This window comes from Pinus tabuliformis, chromosome 2_2 (genome assembly GCF_031772625.1).
Source record: "Pinus tabuliformis cultivar Carrire ecotype Pingquan chromosome 2_2, CPIR1, whole genome shotgun sequence".
NCBI lineage: Eukaryota > Viridiplantae > Streptophyta > Pinopsida > Pinales > Pinaceae > Pinus > Pinus tabuliformis.
Window position 1 is genome coordinate 895,137,155 of NC_142300.1, and position 17,621 is coordinate 895,154,775.

Sequence of the window (17,621 nt, forward strand, 5' to 3'; positions counted from 1 at the left end):
GTTGCACAATGTGCTTGATGTCATGAAATGCATAAGACATGGCCCTTTGAAAAGTTTCTCCAGCATTCTTGAGCCCAAAAGGTAACTTGCAATAAGAAAATGTCCCCCATGGACAAATGAAAGCCATTTTTGGTTGATCGGCAGGTAGAATATTGATTTGATTGTATCCGGAAAAACCATCCATGAAGGAGAATATTTCACTGCCGGCACAATCATCAATGATTTGATCGATATAGGGAGTTGGGTAATTGTCCTTTGGACAGGCTCGATTAATGTCCCTATAATCGATGCATATTCTTATTGTTCCTTGCTTTTTGTTAACCGGAACAATATTCGATACCCAATCCGTTAACGAGATTTGATAAATGAAACCTGCTTTGAGTAATTTTTCAACTTTTGCTTTAATTGCAACAACTTTTCTTGGGTGAATCTGACGCAAACGTTGCCGGACGGGTTTAGTGTTTGGGTAAGTCTTTATTTCATGAACAACAATCGCGAGATCAATTCCTAGCATTTCCTCATAGGACCAGGCAAACACGTCGCAAAATTCTTGAAATAGCGCCTTATATATTTGAATTTTGTTATCTGTACACGAGGCACCTATATGAATGTTCTCAACAATTCCAGGCTTAACCGAAATGTCAATAGGAATAGTTCGAGAGATGTTTCCCAAATTTAACTCGGAATCAGGATGTTTCATTCGATTCTGAGGTTCCTTGACATATTCAGTCGTAAAAATTGATGAAAAATCATTTTCAAAACGATCATTCTCGGGTAAAAACAAAGATCTGTGATGCAGATCTTCCCATGGTAAATCATTTACACGTAGGATTTCACGAATTTGCTCATCAGAGTGAACAAGTTCAGAAAACGTGATTGAATCCAAGCTTGAGGTGAAAAGTGATTCTTCACGGACCACATTCATTAAGTCAATTTTGGTTGAAGATGGGTCGGTAAACGATTGCACGGCCTCATACGTAATTTCATATGGACTCAAAGGCATGACATCACTAAATGAGTCCATCTCAGATTCAAAAGGAATGATCCAAGGATCATCATAACAATGGTTTCTAACGTGATCATATGAATGGTTGCAAATGAAGACTATGCGTTGATCGGAGGAAAAGGAAAAGTTCCCAGTAGACCGGCATCTTTAACTAGTCCTACTCCAACATCCTTATACGGGATAGTCGTTTTACCGACATGCTGAATACTTTCAAAAGAGGCTGGGTTGGATGAAAAGTAAGCCAACTGGTCTATTGTTACGATCTTTCCATTATGAGGAAACTTTATAACCCGAAAGACTGATGAAACGATTGCTGTCATAGCGTAAGATCAACTTTGACCCAAGAGAAGGTTGTAATCTAGAGGGGCGTCAACCACCTCCACATCTAGATTAACGGTTTTTCCTTCAACCCCTATAGGCAAATCCTGTAGAATGCCAAAAGGATGAAACCCACGGCCATCAAAGGCCTTTAGAATTGTCGAGGATTGATTTAGCGAAGGAGAACCAAGCGATCTCCAACACTGTATCGACATAATACACGTTGAGGCTCCCTCATCAATCATAGTCCGATGAATAGGCCTGTTGTTGACTATCACTGAAATTTGGAAAGCCATTTGATGAGGTAAGCGCGGTGTACTATTTTCTAAATCAAAAATCATTAGGTTCGAGTCCTAAACGTCAACAGCTCCTATAGCCGACAAAAGTAATTTACGTGTGCTGGACATGATTGTAGCACTTCCAAAGCCGACATTGCTGAGGGTGAAACAGCTAAATCCTCAACAATGTTGTAGTTCTGAGCCACTCTCGCATGTGGATTGAAAGCTGACTTTCAAAGTATACCCTTGGCGGGCGGTTTGATTACCCAAGCTCAATCCCCTTGAATGCTCCTTGACATAATCCAAGGTTTACCAACAAGTGACCCCAAGCTCCTCGACAATGGTTAATATGAGGTTTACCGTTTTTAATACGTGAATATATGGCGTCGTTCCCAATGAGGAAGGATTGATTCCCACATTGGTTCGGACATGATCTCATGCTTATCCTTTAAGAGGAGCTTTCCCAGAGCATAAATGCAACAATTGGATTTCTTCCCTACCACAAGATACAACTACTTGTTTGTTTTTACTGTCTTGGAGAGTTAATTACTCTCCTACTCCAAGACACTAGCCTAAGCTAAGTTGGTGTATCAGAGCCCTAGAAATAAAAATGTTGCTAGATGAATTTTAATTTAAGCGTTATTTTTATTGGTTTTTGTTTAAGTCAAAAGGTGTGGGGATGAAACTCATGGTATGAAGACTCGACTCAAAATCACTAAAAATGCACCTAAGATGTTTTAAACAATCTTTTCTCTTCGATGAACTTCTAGCTAGGAAAGAGTTTGAGAATGCAAAATACTTTGTAAACACAAATCTTTCTTAACACACAAATTAAAACAAGAGCTTTTTTACTTTCCAATGCACTCAAAACGAGACAACTAGTTATTTCACAAAATTTCCCTTTTTCGTTTCAAAGCACTCAACCACTACAAAAAACAAACTTTTTCCAAAAAGAGATTTTTTTTATTGTTTATAAAACACTCAAAACTATGCAAACAACTAACTTTGAGATCTATAAACTATAAAAACCTATTTGAAGTCAAAGCCTACAAGATGTATTTTAAAGGATGTTTTACTTAGCTAGATATAAGCTAAGGACCAATTTATGCAGAATCACAAATCAGTAAAAAACAACCAATTTTGTTTTCTTTTTAAAAATGAAAATCCAAACTTTTAAACACAAGCTTTTCGAAGTTTTGTAAAGAGAAAACACAAAGCGGATTCCTCAACAAGGGTAGGTTTCATAAATGGTCAGACTCATAAGAAGGCTGGTAGACACCAAGGTGATCTGAGGTCCCTACAACTTCTAAGCTCAGAGCTACTACAAGACAAAAACGAAAAACAAACCTAACAAGCAAAACTCCTAGGAATTTCACCTAAAACCCTAACACTAATGAAATCAACCTAAGGAAAGCTTCTGACAGGTTATATGCAGGTCTGGGTAGTGGATAATAACTTCTAAACAAAAACTAAGCTGACTAACAGAGGAAACCTTAGGTTTTTCAAAATTTTGACAGGGTCCGTCGGCCCACAGTTAACACAGGTGCGGTACCGCTCTGTGCTAAAAGCAAAAGTGCGGATAAGTACGCATTGTGTCAAAAGGCTAGGGTGCGGTCCTCTCCCAAAGCTATGAAAAACGAAAAATAACCCTGGATCTACAAATTCTACCCAATTCCACACACAACAAGCCAAAAATAGAAACAAAAACACAGTTTCTCAGGTCAAAGTAAAAGCAAGGAAAAAAATCAAGTTCCCTAGTGGAGTCACCATTTTGTCACACAGAATAAGTCGATCTTTCGGAAAAGATAGACCTTCCTAGAATCTAAAGAAGACCTAATGACAAACAAACCAATCACACACTATCTTTCTCTAAATATGCTTTTATAAACAAAGGCAAACAAGTGTTTTAGTCCTACCTTAGGTCCAACGCAAGTTCGTGGAAGCCTTCGCTCCTTCGATCCAAATGAGCTCCTTTGTCGTGAATTTGCAAACACAAACAAGCAAACAAATTAAATAGCACCTGAAAAGCCAATATCATAAAACATATTTAACATGAAAGTCAAAGAGTTCATGAAACAAATGACATGAGACAATTTGTTGAGAAAAATGAGTTTGATTGTATTAATTCAAATCAAGAAGAACTTTACAACCTATGCCTTGACGCTGTACAAGCTCCTCCTAGGGTCCAGTAAGAAGTCTCCTCTAATTTGACAAGCTTCACTCTCTTCCCAATGAAGCCAAAAAAGTATGTGATCTCTCCTCTTAAGCTCAACTAGGAAGTCTTAATTTCACCAGCATTTACCCTCAAAAATTTTCAGCTTCTAACCTCCTTAGCAACTAGCCCAATGCCAGAATTTATAGTGCAATGGAGGGAAGTTACTAGGTCCTCCTTCAAAGGGATAAAGCCCTCCTTCAACGGGATAACTCCTCTCATCAAGGGATTAGCTCCTTCTCTTTTGGGATGCATGAACCACCTAACAGCGGCCAATCCACGTCAAAATTACTTCTAGAATCATCTAGAATTTACCCAAAGTGAGTTTTTTAGAATAAACTTGTGCCTTTTTGACTTTCACAGGGGTCCGCACCCACACCTTTAGGGACAGAGCGGGCAGGTCTACAGTTTTTGTAAACACAAGGTGCGGGACCATAGGTAACAGTGAGAGAAAGTGCGGAACCAGAGTTTCATTGATTTTCAATGTCTTTCTCTCATTTTCAAAGCTTGACTTGAAGAGCTGAGGTCTGAGACTTGCTTGGGAGGATAGTACAAGTGATGATAGACCCATACTAACTGCAAATAATCATGGTGACGATATTTTTGTGTAACAGTTATATTGGAATCATTCCACATATTCTTCTAATGTTTCACTTGGTCTTGCTACCATCTGGAATATTTCGTCTTTCAATTCCCTAGATCTACAATAGTCCTGATACTTTTTTAGGAAAGCGGTTTTCATTTGTTCCCAATTGTTTATTGTGCCTCCACCTAATCCCATAAACCATCACAAGGCTGCTCCTTTCAATGTAGAGGGAAACAATTTTAGTTTTTGGGGGTCGGTGGTATAATCATACCCCCGACACAATACATCAAACTCAAATAGGAATGCGTCTGGATCCTCTGATGTCAGCCCATGAAAGGTAGGAATATTTTGGAGAGGTATGGCTTTCATAGGTGCGTTGACCGCTGTGTCAACGATGGGATACTACAGGGTGGAGGTCTGAGGTGTTTGTGGGTTGTTGGCCATTTGATCAAATATGTGCCAATACCCTTCTAGGATCTCTAGAGAGTTATTCCTAGGATGACTAGAAGGGGTGGGAATGAGCTTAACAACACTTCCCTAGTCTGGGATAATGAGCGTTCCTTGCTGAACTACTACTTGAGGGGATATTGGCTCCTCTATTTCCTCTGCTTCTTCTTAAGTGAACTTAACGACACTCCCTCTATTTGGGGTGCTGAGTGTTCCTGGTTGAATTATTACCTGAGGGGATCTTGGATCCTCTGTTTCCCCTATTTCTTGTTAGGAAACCAACTCACAAAAAGATAGAAAAGAGAGATAAATGCCTTAGAACTTAGCCTCTTCAAGGGGGAAACCTCCTTTACATTAAACAAATCAATAATTCTTGGATGATTCATGGTGGGCTCCAGTATTGCAGCAATAATGCTGCAACTCTTGGGACTCCCTTCTTTACTCTTATCAACCCGGTAGTTCGTAACAAACTTGGAAGCAATAGTGTTGTATGCACAAGTACTAGCTCTTACTGCAGCTGTCACTTGGTCAGCTGGCACAAGTCCGCTAGGAGCTTAAGCCAACTTCTATGAGCTCTGAGAAGAAGCTTTCTAACTAATGGATGGAAGCTAACTCAAAGGAGGCTAATCTACTTACAAAAAGAAACTGAAAAGCTGAAAGGAACTGCGAACCTTAGCAAACCCTAATTTTACCAGCTAGTCCTACTGATGCAAGAAAGAGGACGAAAGCTACTGAAAGAGATGCCATTGACTTCTAAGAAGATGAAATGCATGTGTCTATGCTACTTCTATAGTAAAATCTGAAAGAAACATCCTTTTTTTATTTTTGAGTAAAGTGTCAAAATTATCACGCATGTGCTTTAACTAGTTTTTGACTATGCAGAGGTGGATTGTTGAAAGGAAATGCTTGCAGGAGGTTGGGAAGGTTAGATGAGGGCCTAAGGGGTCCCTAGCACCCTTCCAGAGAGTTTCACAGAGTTTGGCTATCAAGAAAATGCTTTTGTGAGCTTCTACAAGAAGTCTGCAGGGGTTCTACAGGATGTTTTGTAATTTCTACAGGATGTTCAAAAATGGGATTTTGGAAGGTGGATGGAGGGAGAAAGGTGGAGAAGTGAGTATGGGGGTAGGATAAGGGTGTGAAGAGGTCTAGGACTTGGTGGATGGAGCTGAGGAGTGATGCGTATGGTTGGATTTGTTCAAGGAGGAGTATAGCAATGTTGCACAAAAATTAGGGCTACGCGAGCGAATGTGGAAAACGTGAGGCAAGAATCCGAGTTAAGGGATGGAGTATATGGGGTTGATGGAGTATGAGTAGATGGAGAGGGATTACAGGCACTCTGCAAGTTATTTCTCAACCTGAACAAACAATGACTTGGAAAATCAAGGACCTAGCTACTTCACTCTAATATGACCTAAATAACAGCAAAGGAAATAAATAGAAGTTTATTTGCAATGAAATCACATGAAATAGCCATGAAAACTAAGCAATCATGGACCTGAACATGTAACCACAACTGGTATCAATTTCTACAAATGAGAATCTAACACTAATGATTGCATGGTGAAGAAAAGACAGTGTTTTTGTTGGCAGCAAGGTCACCTTTGTCCCAGCTCATGATCCCTCTGAGGGAGAGGTGATATCAGAGGTGCTTGATGGCCTTTTTCTGAAGATCTTCCCTATTATTAAACTATCAACTCAATCTGAAAATGAAAATCCTTTCTAATCATCAGCAATGACCTAGGTAACCAACAAGATTTTAATCTACTTAACAAAAATGATTTTGCAAAGACATAAAAAGCAAATAACAGTAGGCTTCTTGGGTTGGGCCCAACCTCAAGAGCTATAGGCCCCTAAGAAAAACTCAGAACTGATGCCAAATAAAGTTGCTTTTCATTACTAAAAAATAACCATGTCACAAGAAAGTTATACAGCAGCAGCTACAAAAACGAGTTGAAAGACTAACAACACTATAGTGAAAAATACAAATGCTCCAAAAGTAACCTACGAAGGCTGAAAGCCTTCCTATTTATGCACTACGAGGGTCCTCAGTAGCCCTCCTTAACTCAAGGGGCTCGGCTGTTCAAACTGCTAGTAGAAAGTCACTTTTCACAAAGCTGCTCAGCTGCCTTTGGGATTCGTTTTGATGGCCTGCTGAACTCCGAGCTAAGGGTAGAGATTTCTAGGAAGGGGCCATTTAAGTCAGGAGACAACCTTCCTACGAATCCTCACCCTTGTCCCTTCATGCTTGTCTGTCATCTGGCTCATAATTGCTTGGCTTTGTTCCCAAAATTTGTCCAAAAACTTGAAATAACCACGTATTATCCTTCTTGGTAAAGTGACCATCCCCATTCGTTCAACTAACATAAATAGACTCAAAAAACATGCATAAACTATGAAAAATGGTGGATTTATCAAGAAAAGTTAGGCAAAATGAGCCCAATCAGTAATCCAATTCTGGGGCTCATCATCACCCCCCTGCTAAATGGGTTGCTCATCCTCTGAGCAACTAATCTAGCTCCTCATCCTTGATTGCCTTGACCACCTCTCTCACATCCTAGGCCTCCAAGGTGATATCTTCTTCACGATCATGAAATCCGACCTTTCTTTTCACTTCTTCCCACTGCCTGCGTTCCTCCTCTTCTTTACCCCCTTCCAGTAGCCCCAAAAGCAAAGGAGGACTGAACTTGAGGCCGATCCAGTTGACCTAAAAATTTTGCATGGATTGTTTGTAGAGAGGTACTCTTTCCAAGGCCTCCCTCATCCTTTTTGGGGTGTGGTATTCTCTAATTTTTAGGCTGTGGGACAGTGTGTTACACCTTCGTGTGCAAGCATGAACACAGTTATCCCCCAACAGTCTCTCCATGTCCTCAAAATGGGCTATGGCTTGAGCTTGTCGTTCCATGTAATCTGGTAGGGCCTGAGAGTCATTGGCCAAGTGCTGGTGGGCGGATATTAATGCTGAGGGATCCTCCGGCTCTGCTCTGATCAATAGTGGTTCCTTTAGTTCCCTGTCCATAACATTTCAGACCTCTGCTGCTCTCTTTTCTTCATGATTTAGCCAAGAGGCCATGGCCATAAGTTGCACGTCTCCTACCGCAGCATTGGGGTCCCACAAATTCATGTTGGGAAGGGCCAAGTTGTGTAGGTAGAACTCTGATAATTTGGCCTTGTCCTCTGATGAGCTGCTGTCACATAAAGCCATGAATTGATGGTAGTTTTGAAATGGAGTGATGCCCCTTTGGACCAAGGTGTTAATCTGAAACTGCAACCACTGATCCTTAACGTATAGGGCGTATGATTTGGTAGGTTGCCTACAATGCAGAGCTTCCATTTCCCAGCTGGCCATGCAGGCCAGTTGGACCTCCTTTTCTTTCACCTGCTGTTTCAGCGACTGTATCTCCTGTGCTACTTGCAAGTCCTTCTCCTGTAGCTATCTAGTTAGTGTCTCAATTTCATCCTGCAACCCATCCCTTCTCTGTTGTTCATCAGGGGTTTCTTTGTCTATTGTGGGCTCCTCCTGTTTCCACTGTTCTCCCAAGGTGCGGGGCCTACCTTCCTTATAGTGTCCCTGTAACTGTAGCTACTCTTTAAGCAGCTTGTTTTCTTCCTGTAGCTTGGCCCGCTGGCTACTTTCCACATGTCGTACCATAGCCAATTCCTTTCTTGCCTCTTTGAGTTGCTCCTCTAGGGGACCTATTTCTGCACACCCTTGGACTTGGCGATCTTCATCCAAGTGTGGGTCCTGACTCTCTATTCTTCTAGTGCAAAGAAAAGTGGAACTGCGAATTTTTGGGGAATGATCTTTCTGGCCTCTAACAAGTTATAGTAGGAGCCCAAGCTGGGTTGGCGGCTTGGTTCCATAATGTTCTCAACCTTTTCTTCCTCCTGTGATGATTTAGCTACCTTTCCTTCCAATTCTTCGATCTCCTTTAGCCTAGCACGCGTTTCTTGTAGAACAGTCTCAGCATCCTATAGAGTGGTCTTTTTGTCCAACATTTTAATCCTTTCTCTCCAGGTGGATGTTTTCGGGCTTCCCCGTTCATAGGAGATGGATGCCTTTGAAGGAGACCTTTCCTTTTATTTAGCTGGGGTGTCCACAATCGTAATTGGCTCCTTTGACTGTGGCTGGGGTCTGCCAGTTTTTATCCACATGCTCCTTCTTGCTTTAAAATACATGGAAGGATCCGTTTTTCGTTTCCCTTTTTTCTCTGGAGATGTGCTCAAGGAATCTAGCACAGCTGCTGCCTCCCTAGCTAAAATCTCAGGTGATTTCTCCTTTTGCTGCTCTTTTTCCATGCTTCTTGTAGAAAGTCCAGTGTCAACTGTTTTCATGCTTCCTGTAGAAATTGTTTTCATGCTTCCTGTAGAAACTGTTTCAACTGTTTCAATTTGCTTGGCTGGATGTGTCTTTCCTTTCAATTTATGTGTGGTTGTCTTGGTTGTGCCCTCCTTTGCTTGGACTTTTTCAGTCCCCACTGCTCTATTCTGAAATCATTTCTCCCTGGGTGTTTGTGCCATTGTTCCTCCCACAGTTTTAGGCTCTGCAACTTGGACTTTTCCTTGTTTCTCTTCTTGTTCTTAATGTGGTGGTGTGTCTTGTGTTTATTTACCACTGGCTTTCTCTCCTACCTCAGTGTGTTCCCTTTATTCACTATTGGATGAGGTGAGTTCCTTAGCCAGAATTCTTATATCGTCATCTCTGGACATGTTGTGGAAAATATCCCAGGAGAGGGGGACAGTGTAGGTATGGAGGGCATCTTCCACTAGAAGCTTGATGAGCCCATGATGGGCTAGCTGATTCGGTGTCCCTTCAATTTTGTGCCACACTCAATTAATGATTGCAGAATAAAATAGGGGATGCTTAACTTCTGTTCTAGAGGTAAATCCACCCCATTTCTGAGTTCACTCAGCAACCTGAAATGATAGCCGTAGACAATACTGAACCGCCCCTCACAGGTAATGTATTGCATGATTTGGAGACTGACTTCGCTCCAAAAAGGATGTAAGCTGGCTCTCTGAACCCCATTCTTATCTTCTGCAAACTGTTCCTTGGGTAGGAAGAATTCTTTCTTGGCTTTTTGGCCCAATGCCCTCTCCTCTTTGCTCCAGGGTATCCCCAATGGCAGATCAGTAACTCGACTAATGAGTTTAGGGGTAAGCTTTAAGGTCAGCCCTCTGTAATTCACAGTGGCCAATGTCTTTGATTTAGGTTGCAGGGACATTCAGAATTCCCCCGTTATCTCATTGTCATGACCTTGAATTTTGTCACAAAATGTCATCCAATTGGAACGGGTGAAGAGCAGGGAAAATTTTAAGAACCCCCCCAAATTTACATGTATAATAAATGGGCGAATATCCATGGTATATAGGAAAAATGGAAGGTGATTTTATCAATAATATGATATGTATATATAATTTTTTGGCGAATCTCTCAACAGGCATGGCGAATATTTTACTCAGTTATAAAATCTTGTGTTTATTGAATACACAAATGAAATCATTGTATTTCTTTAAAATATCTTTTGAAATCAAAATTACCGAAATTACATATCGATAACCTAGTGGGTGTAGGATAAATTCACCCGTTCCATTCACAGAAAGCATGAGAAAAAACCTAATACTATATATAAAACTAAGAAAAATTCAAATTCATCACTTCTAGGGACCTCGTAACCACCCTGCCAGTACACAAGTATGTTCCTATTTGCAATTAGAAAAATTACCCAAATTGCAATCTGTTTACTCCACTTGCCAGTACACAAGTATGTTCCTATTTGCAATTATAAAAATTACCCAAATTGCAATCTGTTTACTCCACTTCTAGGGACCTCGTAACCACCCTACCAATACACAAGTATGCTCCTATTTTCAATTAGAAAAATTACCCAAAAATTACCCAAATTACAATCTGTTTACTCCAACATATGTTGGAAAGTTATAGAAGGATGACTACTGCAATCAATCCATTCCTTTTAGCCCTGGATTTGTTTCGGTTTTAAAACAAAAGTATACAAATATATTTGTCCAATGTCTATGCTTTAACCATTCACCTTAAGATGTTTTTACAATATAATTTCCTAAGTCTATTTAATATCTTTCATTATCATAAAAACCAACCTATATCCATCTTAACTCCACATCTACCACTCTTAGGGGGATGAAATCTATTTATCCCTCTGAGCACTTGGTAGACCCAGAATTAAGATGGATCTAAGACAGAATTTCCCCTTTAAATAGTCTATGCTCACATGAATACCATGGGTCAATACCGTGGGTTATCATAAACCTGGAGCTTAAAAATTACTATTAGTAATTTATAAAAATTAATAAAATTAATAGTTGATTTTTATTTTATTTTTTATTTTAACCAAGCTAAAATGTTTAACATACATTAAATTACAACATCCATTTTTACTCTTGATCGGATAAAATATTTTTTCACTCTATGCTAGTTTTCATATCATGATATTTGATACCTCTCGGGGGTTAGTAGATCCAGTGTAAAGATGGATCTATGCTGGTTTAATTCCCCCATTTAAATAGGCTACATTCCAAGTGAATACCATGGGTCAATACCATGTGCCATTTTTATTTTTGTTAATACTAATATTAGGGTTAATAATTTTTTTTTGCATGGTATTAATAACAATCTAGTCCATGGTATTTGTCCCATAAGGTGACTTATGGAGTAAATATAAAAAAATGTTTTATTTTTTTTTACCATACCTCTCGTTTATTTATATTTTTATTAATTTACCATACCATTCATAAAAACAAGGTGACTTATGGAGTAAATATAAAAAAAATGTTTTATTTTTTTACCATACCTCTCGCTTATTTATATTTTTATTAATTTACCATACCTCTTTTACAAATATGGTATTTGGCCCATAGGATTCACTTAAATAAAACCTCTTTCTTGAGCCTTCATAAATAGAATGAGGGTTATGGACTAAATATAAAAAGAGGTTTTATTTATTTACCATGCGTCTAGTTTATTTATATTTTTATTTATTTACCATACCTTTTGAGTAAGTATAAAAAGACGTTTTATTTATTTACCATACCTCCACTTTACTTATATTTTTATTTGTTTACACCCTTGCATGTATATAAGGTGACTTATGGAGTAAATATAAAAAATGCTTTATTTATTTACCATACCTCTCATTTATTTATATTTTTATTAATTTACCATACCTCTTTTATAAATATGGTATTTGGGCCTTTGGCCCATAGGATTCACTTAAATAAAACCTATTCTTGAAAATGGGCGAATGGATTTACTTAAATAAAACCTATTCTTGAAAATGGGCGAATGGAAGGTTGTAACTCCTAATTTCAAGGGCTAAATTTACTTTTTTTATCCTCTCCCTTAAAATAAGGTGGGCTATTTGAGGTGATTTGTAAAAATGTACTATGATACAAAATATTCGCCCACTAAAAATTTAAAACCCCTTAATTTCGCCAAAGGGCGAACATTCGCCCCTAAAATCACCCCTAGTGAAGAGGTTCACCACCGCGGGATGTTCACACAATTTTCTGGAATCCAAGGGTTCCTTCCTGATAAACCCCCCTGGCATGGTGAGAGTGCTCTGTTTTATGCTTTGAGCAGAGAGGGACTGCTATTTTATGGTTTCCTCTTTTGAACTTCAAGACAGGATCTCTCAGGTGTTTATATTTTAACTTTGCACCAATTCCCTGGTTCTAATGCTCTTGCTTCCCAAAACTTGATTGTCCGTGTATAAAAGGAAGAATTAGGTTTCAACGGATAGAGTGCAGAGCTCAATTTTCATCCCCAACATACATACAACCATGTAAAATTCACATTCTTCATACACAGGTTAGCCCTCACAGTGCTTTATGTTTTCTACAGGAGGAATTTTCTTAACAGGAACTGTGGAGGAGAATTTTGATGCAGAACCAACTGAGAAACTTTGTGCAGCACACAGGAAACTGCTATTTTCGACTCACAGGCAGACTTGTCTCTAACCCTCCAATTCAAGACAGTTCAATTCACCACTTTTTCAAAATATACCATGCATGGAAGAGTGTTTTTGAGCCTACCTCTCTCGGAACTCCAAATTTGACGAAGAAAGGTCCAGGCTTCTCTGCTCCGGAAGGCTATGTCGTACTTCATGTAGAGCTTCTTCCTGTAGAACTCTTGCCGTCTTCTGTAGGATGTCACTGCACTTCTGAACGAGCTTGGTACACGGGAGAATTTTGAAACAAGCTGAAAAGCTAGGTGGAGGATGACCGGTTAACAGATTGTGGAAGCAGAGGACGCGTACTTCGGCCGAGGACGTTGCAAGTGCAAATGAACAGCGGGTGATGCGAGTCTTCAGCCGAGCATTTTTGAACTACGGTGCAATTCGTGGCGAGGGGGTGAGGTGGCCGGACCGAACCATTAGCCAATGTCACGGCCATCATTTCTCTGCGTGTCCCTGGCCACCATTACCTCCCCTCTACCATTAACCGTCGCCACCACTGCCAGTCCGCCGATTTTCCCCAACTAGACACTCCACATGTGTCAGCTACCTGCCTCGTTAGCAAATTTGAATGTAATTGAGTTTGTCCGGATCCCACAAAACTATGTGACTGGCTGTGGGTGGCCAGTTGACTGGCCACCGAATTTGTTCAATCCGAACCATTTTCACAGACATGTAGTTTTCGAAATATAGTTTATGCAATTGACGAATGAGGTTAGACACTTACCTGTGTGTTCGTGGATGCGTTATGCAGACTTCGGGACTTGGAACCACTGCCTCGCTTCTTGCTGCCTCGTGCACAGGTTCTAGAACCCATTCTTTCATTTCTTGATGTTGTATGCACGGCTTTGGAACCCGATCCTTTGGTTGTAAACATTGCATGCACAGGTTCTGTTTGGTTGCAGCTATCGAGGATGTTTTCACGTCCAGGAGGAGTCTTTTTACACATTGCCTTTGTTGGTTTTGGCTTCCCTTGCCTCTAGAGTATGTCTTCCAGAGGGATCAGCTACTATAGGATTCCTGTAGGATGTCCTCTAGCTGCTTCTCCTCCTGGGATGCAGGCTAAACGAGAAGGGATATATTCACTGATGAAGAGTCTAGATGGAGCTTGAATAGGTAGAGTGTGCGAGCCTTTGCTGCTTGACTTGTCACTTGAAGTTTTTTCAATCTGAGGAAAATAGGGCTCTTTGTATGACTGTGCAGGAACACATAACCAGGTGGGTGCAATGGAGGTGGAAAGAGATGAAACAGGGGTGACATATGGTGATGGATGGAACAGAGGGGTGGCTGCAGGCATGAAAAAATAGACTCCAGTCTTCAGATTCCCTTTCAAAAATCAAATTTAGCTCACCCGAAGGTTCTATAGGATGTTTCCTGTAGAAATATAAAACTTCTTGTAGAAAGCCCAGAACTTCCTGTAGAAAGTCCAGAACTGCGTGTAGGAGGTGGAATCTTGACCCGAATATGATCAAATCCTAGGAAAGGTGAGTGGCCATGGAGGGAGTGTCTGTAAGGATGTCTTGTAGCATGGTACGGACCCCTGTCCTCATTTTGTGCAACCCTCTTTACCTGCAATGTATTCCCTATAACCTGCAATTATTTTACAGAGATTAGGCCTGTTTTTTTCTTTTTCTCTTTTTTTTTTTTTTTTTTGAGAGACAGCTGGGGTGCCTCCATGAGGTTTTCACCCCCACTATCTGCTTTGTGCGCCTCAGTGAGGTTTTCACCCAAGGATCTTTTTATTCCTGTTTTTTTTTTTTTTTTCTGATCAAGGTGTGGGTGGAATAGAGGCAGAGCCTTGCTCCACTACTAGCGCTGATTTTTCCAAAGTTTCAATGAACTCCTGCCTCGAAAGGGGTTTCCTGTAGATTTTCAATCGATGCCCATTGACAAGCATGGGGATGGCATCTTCATCAATGGTCCTGATAAGGACTGAACCATTGCCATTGCATTTTTCCACTGTATATGGTCCTGACCATCTTGACCTCAGCTTCCCCTTGAAATCCTTGTATCTTGAGTCATACAACAGCGCCTAATCTCCCGGCTGGAATTGCTTTTCATTAAGGTGCCGGTCATGAGATATCTTCCTCTGGAGTTGAACGACTTATGAGTGGAGGAGGGCCTTCATTCTCTGTTCATCTAATCCATTCAGCTGCAGTAATCTTTCACGTTGAGCATGGCTGAGATCTAAGTCCAGCTGAGCTGCCACCCTCAATGTGTTGTACTCGAACTCTATGGACAGCAAAGCTTTCTTCCCGTAGACTAGCTCATAAGGTGTGAAACCTGTTGTAGTCTTCCAAGTGGTGTTGTAGGCCCAGGTGGCCTCAACCAGGCGATCTACCCAATCCTCTCTGCTGCTGCTCACCACCTTAGTCAAAATCCCTTCCAATGCTCTATTAGTGACTTCCACCTGCCCATTTTCTTGTGGATGATACATGGTGGAAGTTTTGTGCTTGATCTTGTGATGAGCGAGCAAGTCTTCAATCAAGTTAGAGGTGAATTGGCTTCCTTGATTGGTGACTAACTCTCTTGGGTAGCCAAACTTGTAGAAGATATTTTCCCTTAAGAACTCAGCCACCTTTTCTTCTGTCGCTGCCTTGATTGCCTTTGTTTCTGCCCACTTTGTCAGGTAGTCGGTGCACACAATGATGTAAGACCTTTGCTTTGAAGGAGGGTTGATAGGACCCACAAAATCCATGCCCCACTTCTCAAATGGCTCGAAGGTCACTTGAGGTTGGAGGGGCATTTCATCCCTTGGAGTCGGTTTCCCCATCCTCTGACATCAGTCACACTGGTTGATGTATCTTCTGACATATTGATGAAGAGTAGGCCAATAGTAGCCTGCCTGTAGAATTTTGAAGGCAGTCCTTTTCGCTGCAAAGTGGCCTCCACAGGGCCTATCCTGACAGGTTAGGAGGATGTCAAAGACTTCCTCCTCCCTAACACAATGCCTCAAGATCTGATCTGGGCCAAGTTTAAATAGGTTGCCCTCGATCCAAGTGAATGGGGCACTCTTCCTCACAATTTTGCTCTTATCCTTTGAGGATAGATGCAGAGGGAACTGTGTTGAGACCAAGTAATTTGCTATATCAGCAAACCATGGAGAGAGTACTAAGATAGCAAACAGGTGTTCATCTGGCATCTGGTCATCCACTTTCCCTTCTTCACCTGCAGGCAAATCCAATCTAGATAAGAAGTCAACAACAACATTTTCCTTACCTGGCTTGTCGACAATATTCAAATCAAATTGCTGCAACAAAAGTAACCATCTAATGATACAAGCAATAGACCTCCTCTGTTTTGTAGTGTTATTTGCCTTTCGTTCCAGCACTTTGTTTCTTTACTTTGACATGCAATTCGAAATTACAGTCTGCTGATTTAGTTTTTATGTGATTGAGTAGGATTAGCTTATGGTTAAATTGCTTTCAGTTGCTTAGATTAGAATAGGAAGAATTGTAATTCATTGGAGCTCCATAAAAGGTTGATAGGACCTCACTGCCATCTCTGTTTAGAGATTGGGGGGGCAGTCTGTACCAACCACCAAAAAAACGCAGTCTTTTTACTTTCATGCAAGCTGCAACACAGTTACCTTAATCATAGATCCATCCATGCACTCTGATCTTGAGCATTACTTCTTCATTCCAACTCCATGCACGACTTCTCTTCACGATTTACATTGCTGTTCATTGGTTTAATAGCACAGGTAGCACAGGTTAATGAGTTCTCGTTTTGGTGACAGTCATAAGCAATTTGTTTTATTTACACTGCTCCACATCATTCCATTTCCTTCCTCTTCTTATCAACCATGCCTAAAGCCACCTAATCGACCTCTGTTCAGCTCGTTTACCTTCCAACTCTTCCATTATTCACGTAGCTCCATTTTCTTGACCTTTCGTTGCTCCCATCCTTCCATCCACCAACCGACTTCATGCACTCTTTCTCTACCTTATTTCTCTGCCCCTGAGCCATCACAAGCTCCATCTCCATCTTACCTATCCACCCATACCACTCCATCACTTCACCATCACCCAAAACTCCCACGGTAGAACATCCTGTAGAAGTTAGCAGACTTCCTGTAGAATTCCTGAGTTTCCTGTAGGATCCCCTGCAGACATCCTGTAGAAGCCTGCAAACTCGGTTGCCGAGCACCTGAACGTTGTAGACTTCTGTGGACTGATGCTAGGGATCCCCTGGGACCTCTCCTAGCCTCCCTGACCTTTCCCAAGCTTTCCTTCCCTTCGAACTGCTCCTGCACAGTCAAACCCTAATCAAAAGCACCATCATAATAAATCCAACCACTTAAGGAAAAAATACAAAAACATGTCTTTTCAGATGCAAGTAGCTTAGATTCATACATTTCAACTCACTAGAAGTAATGGCATCATTGGTAGAAGTTTCATTCACATTTTTGCATTGTAAGGGTCAAGCTAGTCAAATTAGGGTTTACTAGGGTTTCCATGCTTTATTGGCTTTCAGTTTCTTTTTGCAAAGTAGGTTAACTTCCTTCGAGATAGCTTTTGTCCATCACTGATAAAGCTTCTTCTGAGCGCATATAGAAGTTGGCTTGAGCCCTAGCGGACTTGTGCCAGCTGACCAAGTGACAGCTGCGACAAGAGCTAGTACTTGCGCATACAGCACCGTCGCTTCCAAGTTTGTATGAACTACCGGGTTGATAAAATTAGAGATAGGAAGCTCCAGGAGTTGTAGCATTATTGCTACAATACTGGAGCCCACCATCTTTTTGGCGCTGTTGCCGGGGAAGCATCAGAGTATTAGTAATTGTTGC